At 49.7% G+C, this 17,344-nt stretch overlaps 1 protein-coding gene across 1 annotated transcript in view; it reads right to left on the reverse strand.

Annotated features, from left to right (window-relative positions):
- Positions 1-1,301: 1,301 nt before the first annotated feature.
- Positions 1,302-17,344, reverse strand: part of smad4b (SMAD family member 4b) — a 236,616-nt gene continuing 220,573 nt past the window's right edge. The window contains exon 13 of the transcript XR_009929106.1: positions 1,302-1,316. The gene's annotated coding sequence lies outside the window, so the exon portion shown is untranslated. The remainder of the gene's footprint in view (positions 1,317-17,344) is intronic.

The following is a 17,344-nucleotide window of genomic DNA, read 5'->3' on the forward strand; positions in this document are numbered from 1 at the left end:
TACACCGTCATTTCTCTCCCTCCATAATGGAAATGGGAAAATGCATTGTCATGATTCATCGCGGGCATTTCCACTTATGGTCTGAAAGTCATTAGACTGCCAGACGTTATATTTCTGTGGGCTAAACGACAGTTCAGATGCTGCCTCAGGGGGCAGAGGGAGAGGGGGGGAGGGAGGGAGATATGGAGGGAAGGAGAGAGACAGGGTGAGATGGGGGGAGGGATAGAATGAGAGAAAGTTGTTTGGCAGCAGAGACAGCGGTCACATGATCATGATCCATGCCTGTCCACAGACTCCTGTCTAGTTACCAACGGATACAGTCTATTACGATGTAACCGCTGGCAACCACATGTTTCCAGGGGCCCCTGAGGGGTGAAGCAGGGAGAGGTGTCTATGTGCCAAGGGCCGCACAGAAAGATTCCAGGCTTAGCTCGCCGTGGCAACACTCATTCTCAAGTGTCGGCGGTTTGAAAGGGCTTGGCTCGAGCCCGGAATATTCTTTCACGTCAAAGTTGTATTTGAGATCTGGTTTCATAGAGTGTTGCTGCTCTAAACTATTCTGCAGTGAGGTGAGTTAGGTTACATCTGCAGCACCAAGAGAAGCTTTCACATCGGCCCGGCAACAGACCTGGGGCTGCCTGGTAACCAAAACCAAATGCACACACACACACGCACATACATATTTATAAATGTAGGCCTACTAAATATAACGAAGGATAAAATACACACACTCGCGAAAAAAAGCACATAAACAGACACCCAAATACACACTGTCCTTAAGATCCTTCTGGAAAATACATTTAATAAATAAAGATTTCAAATGTGGCCGCGAAACTTTCAAGCATAAGGTTAATTACTTGTGTAACATAATCATCCGTCGTTTGCATATTCCATCAAAGTCGCCCGTCTCTCATTAGCCGGTATATTGAGGCTTACATGACACTTTCAAAAAACTTTTGGTGTTTAAGTTTGTAATATGCGCCTATTAAAACCAAACCGCGGGATTTCAGAGGTGTCTAGCCATTAGGGGCATCAGCTTGCCTGGCTGGAGTCTAATTGAGGAAGCGAAGCGCCCCGCTGCGGGATGATCCAAGCTGGGGTTAGTCGCTAATATTTCCCCCTTCCATCAAATGAAGAAGAAAATGAATCGTATTTCGGGGGGAAAGCGTTTAATCTGACAGAGTGTTTCAGAGAGGTGGCGTCTCAACTCTCGTTTTCGCTGTGAACTCTTGACTGTCGATCTGTCTCTCTTTCCCTTCCAACCCCCCTCCCTCTCTCTCCATCTCTCCCTCCTTCTTTCCCTCTCACTCTGTCTCCTTCCCTCTCTCTCCCTCCTTCTCTCCTTCCATCTCTCCCTCCCCTCTCCTCCCTCTCTATAGTCTCTGGTGTCTCTCGCTCGGTGTCACCACGGCGACCGTGCCAGACGGCAATTAGAGCAAGCCTCCGTCTTTCATCTGTGATCATGTGACCCGATAGCATCTTCAGCTGCCGGAGAGGAGAGAGTTCCACAGACTACAACTAAATAGAGTAGAACAGAAAGGAGTACAATACAATAGAGTACAATAGAGTGCATAGACTAGAATATAACAGTGGAACATACATCCAGTAACACAGACATACACACATATGGTAACACACACACACTCACACACATACAGTAACACACACATATGGTAACACACACAGACACACATACAGTAACACAGACACACACACACACACACATACAGTAACATAGACATATAGTAACACACACTCTCTCCCCAAGCAGGGGCTGTGTGTGTATGTGTCTTTATGTTAAGACTTGCTGTGTGTGTGTGTGTCTTTATGTTAAGACTTGCTGTGTGTGTGTGTGTCTTTATGTTAAGACTTGCTGTGTGTGTGTCTTTATGTTAAGACTTGCTGTGTGTGTGTGTGTCTTTATGTTAAGGCTTGCTGTGTGTGTGTGTCTTTATGTTAAGGCTTGCTGTGTGTGTGTGTGTCTTTATGTTAAGGCTTGCTGTGTGTGTGTGTGTGTGTGTGTGTGTGTCTTTATGTGTTAGGGTTAGGGTTGAGCTGTGTGCAGCTCAGCAGGATAAGAAGAGGAGAGCACAGATAACCTGCCTTCTCCACCGGTCTGTTTGTTTGAACACGGCTTTAGATTAGCTGTGTGTGTGTGTGTTTGTGGGTGTGTGTGTGTGTGTGTGTGGGTGTGTGTGGGAACCCCTGCACACACACACATGCCATGGTGACAGAGGGAGACAACAGGAAACGCCAGCACCAAACAGATCCTTCCGGAAAGCGGAGCCAGAGAGATGAACACTCCCAGAAGGGCTTCTTAACATGATACCCTGTCCTGGCAGAAGACACGCTGTTTGTATTCAGGAAGAGGATTAGGTCCACAGACCTCCAGGGCTCTGGGAGACTAGTCACTTACAAGAGGCTGGCGGAAGAGGCCGGGGCTGGAGTAAGGGCCAGGGCTGAGGTTGTGTGTTACTGGTCAGGTGTTGGGTTGTTACCCTGGAAGGATGTCCCTCCTGGGGGAGCCGCCTCTCTGGATGGATCTTCACTCTCCTGTTGAAGACGACCCTGAAGGGACGAGGTCCGCTTCTGCACAGGTGGACTCAGAGGACACTGGCGTGGATGTGCATGGCAAGCATGTGACAGCCCTCCCCTTTCCTGAGTTGCCGTGCTGATTAGGTTGATTGGACACACCTGGACCCGGCGTGGCTTGAGGCTTTAAGTACCTGCTCCAGGGATGGGGGGGGGGGGGGGGGGAGCTGTGGTCAGCTCAGTTAAACATTAAACCAGTGCTAACCGTTCCAGTTGTGCCTACATCTCTCTTCCTGATTACATCCGTGAGCCAGTTGTAACATGGGGGCTCGTCCGGGATCTGAACCCGGGACCTCTCGCACCCGAAGCGAGAATCATACCCCATACCCCCTAGCATCACAATCACAGGGCTCTTCCCAGACCAGATGGTGCGTATGTGAAGCCAGCAGTAATGATTCTCCAGCACGCTGGGAGACCAGGATGATTGTCTGAGATCTTGGACGAGCTGAACGATGGATGAACAAATGAGACTCGTTACCAGGACAACCAGCCTGACACAGCTGTGTCCGCTGGTACAGGGAACCGCGTGTGGAACAGGGAACCATCTCAAACACAACCAGGAGAACCATCTCAGGATATCTGGCCAAGTAGATTTATTGTGAGTTTCTTGTGATTATTTTTGTTTGGTAATTTCTGTGGACTGAAAACTTGACCTACTTACTTTCCTGAGAAAACTGAAACACAATCGTCCCACAATTCACAATTGAATACTACATCTACTTTTTTACTAAGTAGATCATGACTTGACCTTGTAATTGAAGTGATTTGCTAAGATCCTGATCCTGTTTGGAGATCTCCAGTCGTTCTCCGTCGCCGTGGCGAGAGCAGAGGAAGATCAGATGTTAGGAGGATCAGGATGAGGGTGTTTATCACCAGGCTGAGTAGCCTGTGTTACGTTTGGCTGGGTGACACCACAGTGAGAGTTAGTGCTGATGACCCAGACAGGAGAGATGTCTGCCAAAGCAAGAAGACATGACACATCACTCCACATTACAGTCAGGGGGTGAAACTGCCTCACTCCAGCACGGCCACACAATACAACTCAGGACAGAGTCCCCTCCCTCCCTCTCTCTCTCTCTCTCTCTCTCTCTCTCTCTCTCTCTCTCTCTCTCTCTCTCTCTCTCTCTCTCTCTCTCTCTCTCTCTCTCTCTCTCTCTCTCTCTCTCTCTCTCTCTCTCTCTCTCTCTCTCTCTCTCTCTCTCTCTCTCTCAAGCAGGGAGAACCAAAACTCCAACTCCAAAGGGTTCCTGAGGTAATCCTAGACGCTGGACTTCTGAGGAAAACTAAACAGTCTCTGTTGCTGTTTGAAGATTTACAGTAGAGGATGTGGAGTCCATCTAGTTCCCTCAGAGAAACAGCGAGGAGCGAGACCTGGTTCTCACCACACTCTCTGGACAGGGGACTACTTTCTTTGGCGTCAAGCGGAGGAACACCAACCTTTCGAACCCACCAATGCCTCGAGGTTAGAACACTCATGGACCAATCGCGACAGAGGAGGGAGGGGCAGGGAGCGGACCTTGTTTTCCAAGTGATTGAGTTTCAGAACAAATCCAGAATAACACTCTCCAGAGAGTGTGCTTGATCGTGTGACTGTTAGTGTTCACTAACTAATCTGACCACAACACCATACAGATAGTCAGAGAACACAATACCCCAGACCCAGGTCTGGACTGGGACTGAAAAACGGCCCGGGACTTTGAAACGCAGACCGGCCCACGACCGTGGATTATTATTATATATTATATTTTTGGGCATTATGCCGCGGCCGTTTGACCGGCCGTTCGTAAAATCTCCCGACTCTACCGACGGCCAGTCTGACCCTGCCTGTCAGGGACCCCATGACCAGGGGATGAGGGGCGGGAGGGAGATGTGACACATCATGTGTCTCCAGGTTCATTAGCAACAGTCCCCACGCCAACACTTCCCTCTGTCGCTCGCCCAGGGGAGAGAGGGAGGGCAGATTTCAGGCCTTGTTTAAACGGCGCATCAGGAGCCAAACATCTTTAATGATCAACGCCGGGCCCTCTCTCCTTCCTCTCAGAGCAGGATTACCTCAACCAAATCAGTTTTATGGCTTCATAAATATCTCCTCGCTGTAGTCTCTCTTTCTCTCTCTCTCTTTTCTGCCATGTGTCAATTGTCCGTGACGGACTTGCAAAACATTTTTAAATCTGGAATTACACGCGAGTTGGGTGCCCATCCACACATCCACACACACACACATCCACACACACACACATCCACACACACACACACATCCACACACACACATCAACATACCCACACACACAGCAGACCATGCTACACAAACAGAACAATGAGTATTGTTTCCACCTCCGCCAGCGAGGCAGGGACAGCGAGGCAGGGACAGCGAGGCAGGGACAGCGAGGCAGGGACAGAGAGGCAGGGACAGCGAGGCAAGGACAGAGGCAGGGACAGCGAGGCAGGGACAGCGAGGCAGGGACAGCGAGGCAGGGACAGCGAGGCAAGGACAGAGGCAGGGACAGCGAGGCAGGGACAGCGAGGCAGGACAGCGAGGCAGGGACAGAGAGGCAGGGACAGCGAGGCAAGGACAGAGGCAGGGACAGCGAGGCAGGGACAGCGAGGCAGGGACAGAGAGGCAGGGACAGAGAGGCAGGGGACAGCGAGGCAAGGACAGAGGCAGGGACAGAGAGGCAGGGACAGCGAGGCAGGGACAGCGAGGCAGGGACAGAGAGGCAGGGACAGCGAGGCAAGGACAGAGGCAGGGACAGCGAGGCAGGGACAGCGAGGCAGGACAGAGAGGCAGGGACAGAGAGGCAGGGACAGCGAGGCAAGGACAGAGGCAGGGACAGAGAGGCAGGGACAGCGAGGCAGGGACAGCGAGGCAGGGACAGCGAGGCAAGGACAGAGGCAGGGACAGAGAGGCAGGAACAGCGATGCAGGGACAGAGGCAGGGACAGTTCAGAGGGTGCAAATGGAAGCAGAAGTTTCCCAGTGACCTGGCGAGGAGAGCAGATTGTTAACGAGCCTCGGTCTGACTTCGGATCCCAGCTGACCACAGACCCCCCCGTCCCAGCTGACCCCAGACCCCCCCCGTCCCAGCTGACCCCAGACCCCACCCCGTCACTGTTCATCAGCGCTGAGATCCAGCCAGCCTGATCGGCTGGCTGGGGCGGCGGGGTTCTGGAGAGCGAAGCTCAGAGCTTCTATGAGATACGAGCTATGCTGCTGTCCTGGGTCCTGGGCCAACTGTCTATCTTGGCCGAGGCTGAGGCCTCTAGAACATTCAGCACATTTCTCTACACGGCTAATATGAGCTGGACGTCTCCGGGCCAGTTAAAACACACTCCCAGGCCTCACGGCTGGTCGGCATCCAGATCCCAGTTTTATGTAAAAATACGAGAGGAGAGAAGGGGGGGACTGAAGGGGGGGAATCAAAAAGTTTAACTGTTGTTTCTCTAAGTGTGACGTTCATTTGAGTACCCTCAGAAAGAAACAAGGTCGTTTTCTGTCATAAATCATGAGACGTATGAGGAGGGGAACTTGATTCAAATCTATCTCTTTGAGAAGTTTTCGCTGGTTTTGCATTAACACGGTTACGAGAGACGCACAAAGTCCTATTCATCATCACAGAACATCGACGCATTCTGCTCCAGCCAAGATTGGCGTCTGCGGAGACAAATGGGCGATATTGAACTGTGGGTTCTGACAAAGCCTCTTGGACATTGATCAGCTTCCTGCTCTCAATGACAGCCCCTTCCAGAAAGATATTTGAATAGAATCAACTTTATTGTCACTGCACAGTGCGAGGACAGCAAATGGTGGCAAACAGCTTGGTACTAGAAAGGCACATACACACACACACACACACACACACACAGAAAGGCACATACACGCACACACACATTCACCTACTGTACACAGAAAGGCACTCACACATAGAAACACACAGGCCCATACTGTACCCCCTCATCTGTTGAAAGGCCTGCTGTCCTGCGCTCAAGACGAACATAACAAACCGCTCCATCTTCCAGGCTCTCAGACCGGTTCTGACGATTAAAGGGCCGGGCAGGGGAAGTGCTCCAGGCAGGCAGCCGTCTTCTCGGAAGCGATGCGGTCGACAGCGCGAGCCGTCATCATCCAGACACGCTCTCGCCTTCTTCAGAAACATTCGGCTGAACGTACCGCTGAGCGATTTATCTGGTTTATTTCTGCCTTTTGACCGCAGCTTCATCCATCTACTGAAAACTCAGAACACTTACCACACACACACACCTTCAGACCTGCAGTGCAGACAGTTCCTACACACACACATTCCTCCCCTCTACCAAGGGTGCTATCGTGTAACAGTACAACAGGCGCTACCCAGCGTGTTTAGAGGAACTGGGAAACTTTATTTAGTTCCTCACCAGCAGTCTGCAACGCTCTGCACACCAGCACAAGCGTGCTGACGGCCGCTACGCCGCACCCTGCCCGTTACACACAACCCCAACGTCACCCGGTGTTTGGTAAATACCGCCCCCGCTGCGGAGGAACGAGACGAGAGCAGAGAGTTTTCAGATCCTGCAGTTACACAAGAACTACATCCTCGCAGTAAGCATTCAAACCATGACACAACAAGCATACACAGAAATTAACGCTATTAACACCAAACTCCTTTAATTATCTGTGAAGTCTTTGAGAACTAGGTGATTACTTCTAACTACAGACATCTGAGAGAGAGAAAGAGAGAGAGAGAGATAGACAGAGAGAGAGAGAGACAGAGAGAGAGGGAGAGAGACAGAGAGAGAGAGAGAGAGAGAGAGAGAGAGGGAGGGGGAGAGAGAGGAGAGAGAGAGCGAGAGAGAGAGAGAGAGAGAGAGAGAGAGAGAGAGAGAGAGAGAGAGAGAGGAGAGAGAGAGAGAGAGAGAGAGAGAGAGAGAGAAGAGAGAGAGAGGAGAGAGAGAGAGAGAGAGAGAGAGCAGGAGGGAGAAAGAGGGAAAGTGGGGGAGAAGGAGAGAGAAAACAGATACGTGAGAGATACTGTAGGTCAGTACTCCAGTTTCTAAGTAGAATTTACTCTCCCAGGACAGGATGGGTGGAGAGTCTGGGTTTAAGCACGCTGGCACAATTACTTAAAACATTAAGGTTGGTCTCAGCCTACGCTACAACAGTGATTTAATTAATGGTCAGGAGAGGAAGGAGGGGTTGATGCTGCATGTAATTACCCCAACCGTCTAGGTTACCTAACCAGCAGTTACTCCCAGAACTAAAGTACAAAGGCAAAGATGGAGGGAGGGGCGGTCTGGTACAAATTGTAGCTTGTTCTATTACTTCTGTGTGTATTACTGGGTGTTTGTGTACGTGAGAGTGTGTGTGTGTTTGTGTGTGTGTGTGTGCATGTTTGAGGGTGTGTGTGTGTATTTGGGAAAATATTTTAGGGTGCACACTTAAAGCCATTGCTTCCCCAAACACATGTTGCAGTCTAGAGTCCTCAGATTCACACACACACACACACACACACACACACACCACACAAGCCCACACGCCCACACACGCCCACACACACACAGGGGAGCCTAATTTCTGAAACATGGTGTTCATTAAACCTAATAGGCCTCCTCTTCTACCACACGATCACAGCGGTGAGACAGTCTCACCTTGCACCCACCCCCCTCACACACTCACACACACACACACACACACTTACCCGGGCCAGGGTTGGCTCTAATGCAAACAGCCTGGGCTAGTTGTAGGAGACGTTTTAAGTGGCTTGTTCAAACGTCCGTAACAGCATACAAAACCAGGGTGCAGCTGTGTGCTCTAACAGGGCCTGTTGACAGGGTGGAGGACAAACCATAAAGATTATTGGAGCAATGAATGTAGCTCAGTGGTTAGAGCAACTAGATCAAGAGGTTGCAGGTTCAAATCCCCTCTTTGCTGTGTGTCCCTGTGGTTAACATGCTGGTTGTGTTCACAGTTCTCCCACATCTGACCCTGGAAGGACAAACAAGGAAACTGATCTGACCAGTTGCTCTCTTTTTTTTCTGTCTTACACAATATCCCTCCTGTCTCTCCCTCCCTCTCCTTCTCACTCTCAGATGGAGAGGGAGGGAGAGAGATGGACAGGGAGGGAGAGAGATGGAGAGGGAGGGAGAGAGATGGACAGGGAGAGAGATGGACAGGGAGGGAGAGAGAGATGGACAGGGAGAGAGATGGACAGGGAGGGAGGGAGAGAGAGATGGACAGGGAGAGAGGGAGAGAGAGATGGACAGGGAGAGAGGGATGGAGAAGGGAAGCAAGAAAGAGAAGGAGAGAGAGAGACTGAGACACATCCCAGACACATCCCAGACACATCCCAAACACATCCCAGACACATCCCAGACACATCCCAGACACATTCCAGACACATCCCAGACACATCCCAGACACATCCCAGACACATTCCAGACACATTCCAGACACATCCCAGACACATCCCAGACACATCCCAGACACATTCCAGACACATCCCAGACACATTCCAGACACATCCCAGACACATTCCAGACACATCCCAGACACATCCCAGAGACATTACATTTACATTTAGTCATTTAGCAGACGCTCTTATCCAGAGCGACTTACAGTAAGTACAGGGACATTCCCCCGAGGCAAGTAGGGTGAAGTGCATTGCCCAAGGACACAACGTCATCTGGCACGGCCAGGAATCGAACTGGCAACCTTCTGATTACAAGCCCGCTTCCCTAACCGCTCTCCCTCCTGACTCCCAGACACATCCCAAACACATCCCAGACACATCCCAGACACATCCCAGACACATCCCAGACACATCCCAGACACATCCCAAACACATCCCATCCTCCCACTGCGCTCAATACAGGCCAGATTATATCACACAACACATGCCCTCTGACAAGACACAAGATACATCTCACACACTCCCACGCACATACACACACAGTCACACACACACACAGTCACACACACACCTACACACACCACACACACACGAACACGTGCACAATCACACAGGGGTGTGTTAATCACTGTTCTTGCGGGCGCGGTTAGGAGAAGTGTACCACACACAGCCTGTGATTTAGATCACAACCCCGCCGCTCGCAGATTTATGATGAATGGAATGAATCTATTTCTAATCTGTAACAGATAGGACTGGGCTGGGCTGGGGAGGAGGGGGAGGGGCGGGAGGAGGGGGAGATGGGGAGGAAGAGGAGGAGAGGGGGAGGAGGGGAGGAGGGGAGGAAGGGGGGAGGAGGGGGAGGAGGGGGGAAGAAGGAGGAGGAAAGGGAGGAGGGGGGGGAGGAGGAGGAGGAGGGGGAGGAGGGGGAGGAGGGGGAGGAGGGGAGGAAGGGGGGAGAGGGGGAGGGGGGAGGGGGGGGAGGAGGGGGGAAGAAGGAGGAGGAAAGGGAGGAGGGGGGGGAGGGAGGAGGAGGAGGAGGAGGAGGGAGGAGGAGGAGGAGGAGGAGGAGGAGGAGGAGGAGGAGGAGGAGGAGGAGGGGGAGGGAGGGGGAGGGAGGTGGAGGGGACACGATGATGAAAAGTGATCATGCAATCACGTGTGTAAGTCAGTGTGTATGCGTGTAAATCAGTGTGTGTGTGTAAGTCAGTGTGTGTGTGTGCATGTTTCCTGGGATGAGAGAGAGAGACAGGCAGACAGACAGGTAGACAGACAGGCAGACAGACAGGCAGACAGACAGTAGACAGAACTCATCAGATCAATCATGTGTGATTGCAGCAATAATTATTATTGATTCATTATAGTGTCACAGATCAAGATTCAACTCACTGACTTTCCCATGCCAGGGGTTTGTGTGTGTGTCTGTGTGTGTGGTCGCTGTGTGTGTGTGTGGTGGAGGGGATACAGTGATCTATGTCTTATCTGGATTTCAAGCTGATTCGAGAGTTTCCACCCAAGAGGGCATGACGTGAGCGACACTGAGCCTGCTCACATCCCCACAGAACAACCTTCTAACGTCCTGACATGACACACACATTCAGAGAGGATCTTGCCGCTCAGAAAGTACTTGAAATGTACCCAAATAAAATAGGAAATATCCTGGTCTCGAGCTTAGTGTCAGGTTATAATAATAATAATAATATAGTATTTGTTTTTATCCAAACCAGCCTATGGGGGGATTTGAACCTGTAATCTCTTGCTGTGCAGGGAGGAGCAGTACCAGCTGACTGAGTGTGGAGACGGTGGTTGATGTGTTCAGTAATATGAAACCTCGTCTCGTACACAAACCCATTAAAAGCTGTGTGACGGTAGTGTAAGCGGTTACATATTTGCCAAGCTACCAAAACGAATCCCCCTATGGTTTAAAGGAAGATGGGAAACTGAACAGTGTATTAGCATGAACCAAATAATGCCAATACAAATAGAATTATAGTTATTTGACCATATTGGTTAAATCGGAGCAAGAATGGTCAAAGTAAGGTAAAAAAAAAAAAAAGTAATAACACTGCAAATGAATGAAATCAATTACAAGGCAAACATGTAACAAAATGAAGGTTAACTCTTACCTACTCTACCATGATTATTGTAAACCAGAGATAGAAAGCAATATGTGAGGAAGGAGAAGGAGTAGGACAAGCAGAGCTGAGGTGAAGGTCTCAGGAGATCAAGAATCCACAGAACAATGCTTCACAATTCCTTTTATACAACACACACACATAGTATATACACACACACTCACACATAGTATACGCACACAGACATGGTATATACACACACACACATAGTATACGCACACAGACATAGTATATACACACAGAAACCAGGACTTGTCGAGGCTACTTCTAAGAAAGGGAAAAACAGAGGTTTCTAGAAGGATGGAAATCCAGACCTGGCCTTGGGCTTATCACAACCAGGAAGAGGGGGGAGCGTGGGCAAGCAGGAAACACATCAGGAATAATAACATGACTTCTTTCCTCGATGCTCTGCAGAAGAAGAAAGGAAGGAGCGTGGAGGACTGATGTGTAGGTGATGATGTCGCTGATATGTGGAACACGTTTACCTCCAACACACCAGGAGGACGGGAGGTTACCCTGGTAACAAGGTGCACAGAAGAAGGGAAGGTGGAGAATGGCGAGGGGGTGGAGGTGTGTGTGTGCTGTGTGCTGTGTGCTGTGTGTGTGTGCTGTGTGCTGTGCTGTGTGTGTGCTGTGGGCTGTGTGCTGTGTGTGTGCTGTGTGCTGTGTGTGTGCTGTGGGCTGTGTGCTGTGTGCTGTGTGCTGTGAGCTGTGTGCTGTGTGTGTGCTGTGTGCTGTGTGCTGTGTGTGTGCTGTGTGCTGTGTGCTGTGAGCTGTGTGCTGTGTGTGTGCTGTGTGCTGTGTGCTGTGTGCTGTGTGTGTGCTGTGTGCTGTGTGTGTGCTGTGTGCTGTGTGCTGTGTGCTGTGTGCTGTGTGCTGTGTGTGTGCTGTGTGCTGTGTGCTGTGTGTGTTCTGTGTGCTGTGTTCTGTGTGCTGTGTGTGTTCTGTGTGCTGTGTTCTGTGTGTGGGGGGGGAGCACTGAATGTTTCCCCTTTGTAAATAAATCCAGCAACAGACCTCTATTTGTTCTTCAATTAGAACCTCAATAGGAGAAGAGAGAGAGATAGAGATGGGACAGGCTTTTAGACAGAGAGGGATGGGGAGAGAGAGATAGAGATGGGACAGGCTTTTAGACAGAGAGGGATGGGGAGAGAGAGATAGAGGTTGGGAGAGGAGAGGAAGGAGACACACACACACACACACACACACACATACACACACACACACACACACACACACATACACACACCTTCCAACAGACCTGCACCACAGACTGAAAGAACTTTTCCAGCCAGCATGTTCAACCACCCTGCTAATCTAAGTGTTGCCTCCATTCTGCTCTGGGTCTGTGTGTGTGTGGTGTGTGTGTGGTGTGTGTGTGTGGTGTGTGGTGTGTGTGTGTGTGTGTGGTGTGTGTGTGTTTTCCCAAATCATTCAAAGCGTTGCTTGGTTGCTCCCCTCTAAATTGAAGCAGCCAAGCGTTGCTGGTTTTAGTGTGTGTGTGCGGGTGTGTGTGTGTATGTGTGCGTGTGTGTGTGTGGTTTTGATGTTTTTTCGTTTTAGTGAAACTTCTCATCAGCTTCGGACGCTTAGCTTCCAGTGAAATGTTGGATGTGGGGTTTAATGGTTGTGAAGACGCGGTGCGATCGCTGACCTTGTTCAGCTCGTTCTCTGTGAGCGAGCTGCAGTCAGCATGTATCCTGTAATCTAACCCCTTCAATATGAGCCCGTTTAAAACCCCGGTCACACGGGATTAGTTCTGGGAGCGGAGGCAGAGTTATGTAATTATGTGCACGAGCACAAAATACTATTTACTGTGTTTAAATCCCGTCAGAATCTGCTAGGTCGGTCGTTTTTGAGAGAGAGAGAGAGTTATAATTTAAACGGGACAAACCTGGTGTTTCTCGCGGAACTCCAAGGTTATCTGATAATCCCAAACTGTTAGACGTGTCAGTCATTTATGATTTCACAGAGCGAGAGACTGCTTAGCGGAAAATGGCATTTGCGACCTTCGCCATTTACATCCGTGACACAGCCGGTAATTGAGGAAGGAAATAGCTCAGTTTCTTTTTCAAAAGTACGAAATATAAAATGGAATCACCCATAAACTGAGAAGGTATGATTTACCTGCGTAAAAAGTCGGACTATGCTTTAGTCCATCGTTTTCCAAGGCAAACTGGGATGAACTGGGACTTCAAACTGGTTGTACCAACGCCAATACCAAAGTATTTAGGATGATAGATATTTATATTGGTAAATATCAGAGGCCTATCAGAGGCCAGGCCTCGACAGTCTTCAGCAGTGTGCAACACCAGGACAGGCCTCGACAGTCTTTAGCAGTGTGCAACACCAGGACAGGCCTCGACAGTCTTCAGCATGTGCAGCTTGTCTGGTTCCGACACAACCTGTGGTTCAGTCAACGGTGGAGACATGGTCAGAAATGGCCGATACGAACCTGTCTGCGCCAGCTCAATGACATCACTAAGTCTTATGTCCAGACTCTACTGCGCTTAGTACTGCTCATGGTCTGAAAGGAAAATTGCAATACATACTTTGAAAAAAAGAAGTATGCAAATTGGGATGCAGAAACTGCCTTCATCAACAAAATTAGAGTTGTTCAAAGTGGCAATTTGACACAATCGCCGTCCAATAAATGACTACTTGGGGGCTGACAGTGTGTAGATCTTAGTCTTACGTTGTATCCATCATACATGACAACCCTTTAACCAGATGAACACAACCTGGACTGACGTCTAACAAGTTCACCCCCTGCTCTACGATTTCCCTTTCAACTCTGCTGTCATCTTCTCCTCTCCTCCTCCTCTCCCCCTCCTCCTCCTCCTCTCCCCCTCCTCCTCCTCCTCCTCTCCTCCTCCTCTCCTCATCCTCTCCCCCTCCTCTCCTCCTCCTCTCCCCCTCCTCTCCTCCTCCTCTCCTCCTCTTCCCCCTCTTCTCCCCCTCCTCCTCCTCTCCTCCTCCTCTCCTCCTCTTCTCCTCATCCTCTCCTCCTCTCCCCCTCCTCCTCTCCTCCTCCCCTCCTCCTCCTCCTCTCCTCCTCCTCTCCTCATCCTCTCCTCCTCCTCTCCTCCTCCCCTCCTCCTCCTCCTCCTCTTCCCCCTCTTCTCCCCCTCCTCCTCCTCTCCTCCTCCTCTCCTCTTCCTCCCCTCCTCCTCTCCTCTCCTCCTCCTCTCCTCCTCCTCTCCTCTTCCTCCTCCTCTCCCCCCCTCCTCCTCCTCTCCTCCTCCTCTCCTCTCCTCCCCTCCTCCTCTCTCTCTGGTATTTTTTTGCTTTTGTCTTGTCTTTGCTTTTTTCTTAAGCTATCTGTCCACACCCTTCCCCCCAACCCCCCATGTCTGTTCCACTGTAAATGCAGCATATTTAATAGGTATTATTCAAAGACTAGGGGATTAGACTCCACTAAGTAGCCCAGATAGAAATAAATGAACTGAAAACACCATTATCTGCAGGAAGAGATTAAGCCCCTTTCAGGCTGTGGGGTCCCCAATAAAGAGGTGTTGAAAGAAAAAAAAATTAGATGGCTTTATTTCTTGCCGTCTGTATTTGGTAGTGGTGCCCGTAAACGGATTCTTTTCTCTGTAATCCTTTAAGGGTGACACTGTTCCTTGTGATACTACACAGGCTGCTGGGACCTGAACACACGTTTAAACACTTGATTGAGTCTTTCCACCGTGGCTCATGCGTCTAAACGAGCGCCGTTCTGGTGTTGTTTAACGGGCGCCCGGTAAAAGGCCCAGCGTGTCGTTGGTCTGTGAAGACGGCCGCTATGTATCTCAGGATGATTCCAGAAGAAAGAATTTTCGCCAGTGTTGATGTGACGGCCAAACAACTCTCTCTCAGACACACACACACAAACACACACACACATTCCCACACACTCCCACACACACACACACACACACACACACACTCCCACACACACACTCCCACACACACACACAAACACACACAAACACACACACACACAAACACACACACATGAAATGTCGCACTGGAAAAAAAATGATATAAACTCCCCTGGAAACAGAGAAACACACTCAGATGTACATACACAAATTACTCTCTTTAACACACACACTCACACAGACACACACATGCAGACACACAGACACACCCACACAGACATGCATGCATGCACAAAAGCTTCATTTGTGGTCATTGATTAAACTACATGGTGTCTGTAATCTTTATTGAAAAATCAAAGCTATTTAATGAGCAGGCCTGTGATGTCAGAATCAATACTGGCTAGACAATCGTTTCCAAGATAACCCTAAACCGAGGCAGCTTTTACAGCCACGGAAACAAAATACATTTCGAGGTCAGTGTAGGATTGGATATAACCATAAAAAGATAGTGTTGCAGTCATCAGAAAGGTCATAATACCATAAAAAAGTCAAATAGTAGTTTCCTCCCTCGGCTTAGAATACTTTTCATTTATACCTCAATATAAAGGGACTTAGGAAATGAGCGTTTTTCTGCTGTTTGGTTATTAGCGATAACTTCAGCAAATGAATATGACGAAAGAAGGGGGGAATCGATGGAGGGATTATCCAGAGTATAACTCACGCAATGCGGAGCCACGCCAGGTGGGTTTAGTCACGTATTGACTTTATGAAACAATAAACCCATGACTGCACAGGAGGGTCAGAGTACCTCTCGCACCGTTCAGCCGACCATACGAACGAGCGAACACCACACCATACAGACTGTCCTGGTCCTGGTCTGGTTCTGGTTCTGGTCCTGGTCTGGTCCTTGTCCTGGTCTGGTCCTGGTCTGGTTCTGGTCTGGTCCTGGTCTGGGTCTGGGTCTGGTTCTGGTCCTGGTCTGGGTCTGGTCCTGAACATATTCAACGACGGAGGTGAATAGCTATAAAATCCCTGCTTGACAACAGCCTTGACATTAGTTCTGCGGATTTGATAAGTGCAGTATTCATTTATTGCCGCCATAAAACCGTGACTTACACAAGGAGGCCTGAACTAGATTTCTCTGCTATTGTGTGCTGAGAATGTGATTATAGATCGAATACCTTAGGGGCAGTACAGCTGCCATTCTGTTATATCCGCATTGTACTAAAAGCACAAAAGTGTGTGCAGTGTGGTATGTGTGTGTCATACCAATGATTCTATCTGTGTGTGCGTGTGTGTCCCTGTGTGTGTAGACATGACATTCATACACATACATATACTGAGACACACATACCTATACACACACAAACACACTGACATACACACACACACACTCACACAAACACACACTGACGTACACACACACACTGACATACACGCGCACACTCACACCCCCCCCCCCCCCACCCTCCCCAAACACACTCACACACACACTCACTCATACATTACGCATCACTCAGCACAACATTCCAGGTGGGTTAGCTAATTTAATTTCCCGCGTGTTGCTGCTTGGTCCTCCTATGTCCTTGACCTCAATGCCACACACACACACCAACACACACACACGCACCCACACACACGCACCCACACACACACACAAACATTGCCAGTGGCTATTCCCTGCTACGGGACCCACAGTATTTATAACAGAGTTTCATGGAGACAAGCAACATCAGCTGCTGCAGATGAACACACACACACACACACTCTCACACACACACACACTCTCACACACTCACACTCTCTCACACACACACACACACACACACACTCTCACACACACACACACTCTCACACACTCACACTCTCTCACACACACACACACACACACACACACTCACACACACACACACACTCTCACACACACACTCTCACACACACACACTCTCTCACACACACACTCTCACACACACACACACACACTCTCTCACACACACACACTCTCACACACACTCTCACACACACACACTCTCACACACACACACACACACACACACACTATAGGGTTGTGTGCCAGAGGAACGTGTGCCAGGCCCCTCGAAACACTTCCTAAACACACACACACTCACTCGCTTCCTGCACACACACACACATTCTTCGGAGACAGAACGTGAGAGTGTGTTTTTGTCAGGTCCTACAATGACACTAATCATCGACTTGTTCAATCAGCCAATCAGAGTCAGCCAACAGGAAGGAGCTGGTGGGAGAAAAGGAGTACACATCCTCTCTTTCACACCCTATTCAGACGATGATGTGAGAGAGCATCTGTCACCCTCACAAGCCAGCTCCACGGGGTCCACCTGAGTGCCCCTGAG

This window comes from Osmerus eperlanus, chromosome 28 (assembly GCF_963692335.1).
Source record: "Osmerus eperlanus chromosome 28, fOsmEpe2.1, whole genome shotgun sequence".
NCBI lineage: Eukaryota > Metazoa > Chordata > Actinopteri > Osmeriformes > Osmeridae > Osmerus > Osmerus eperlanus.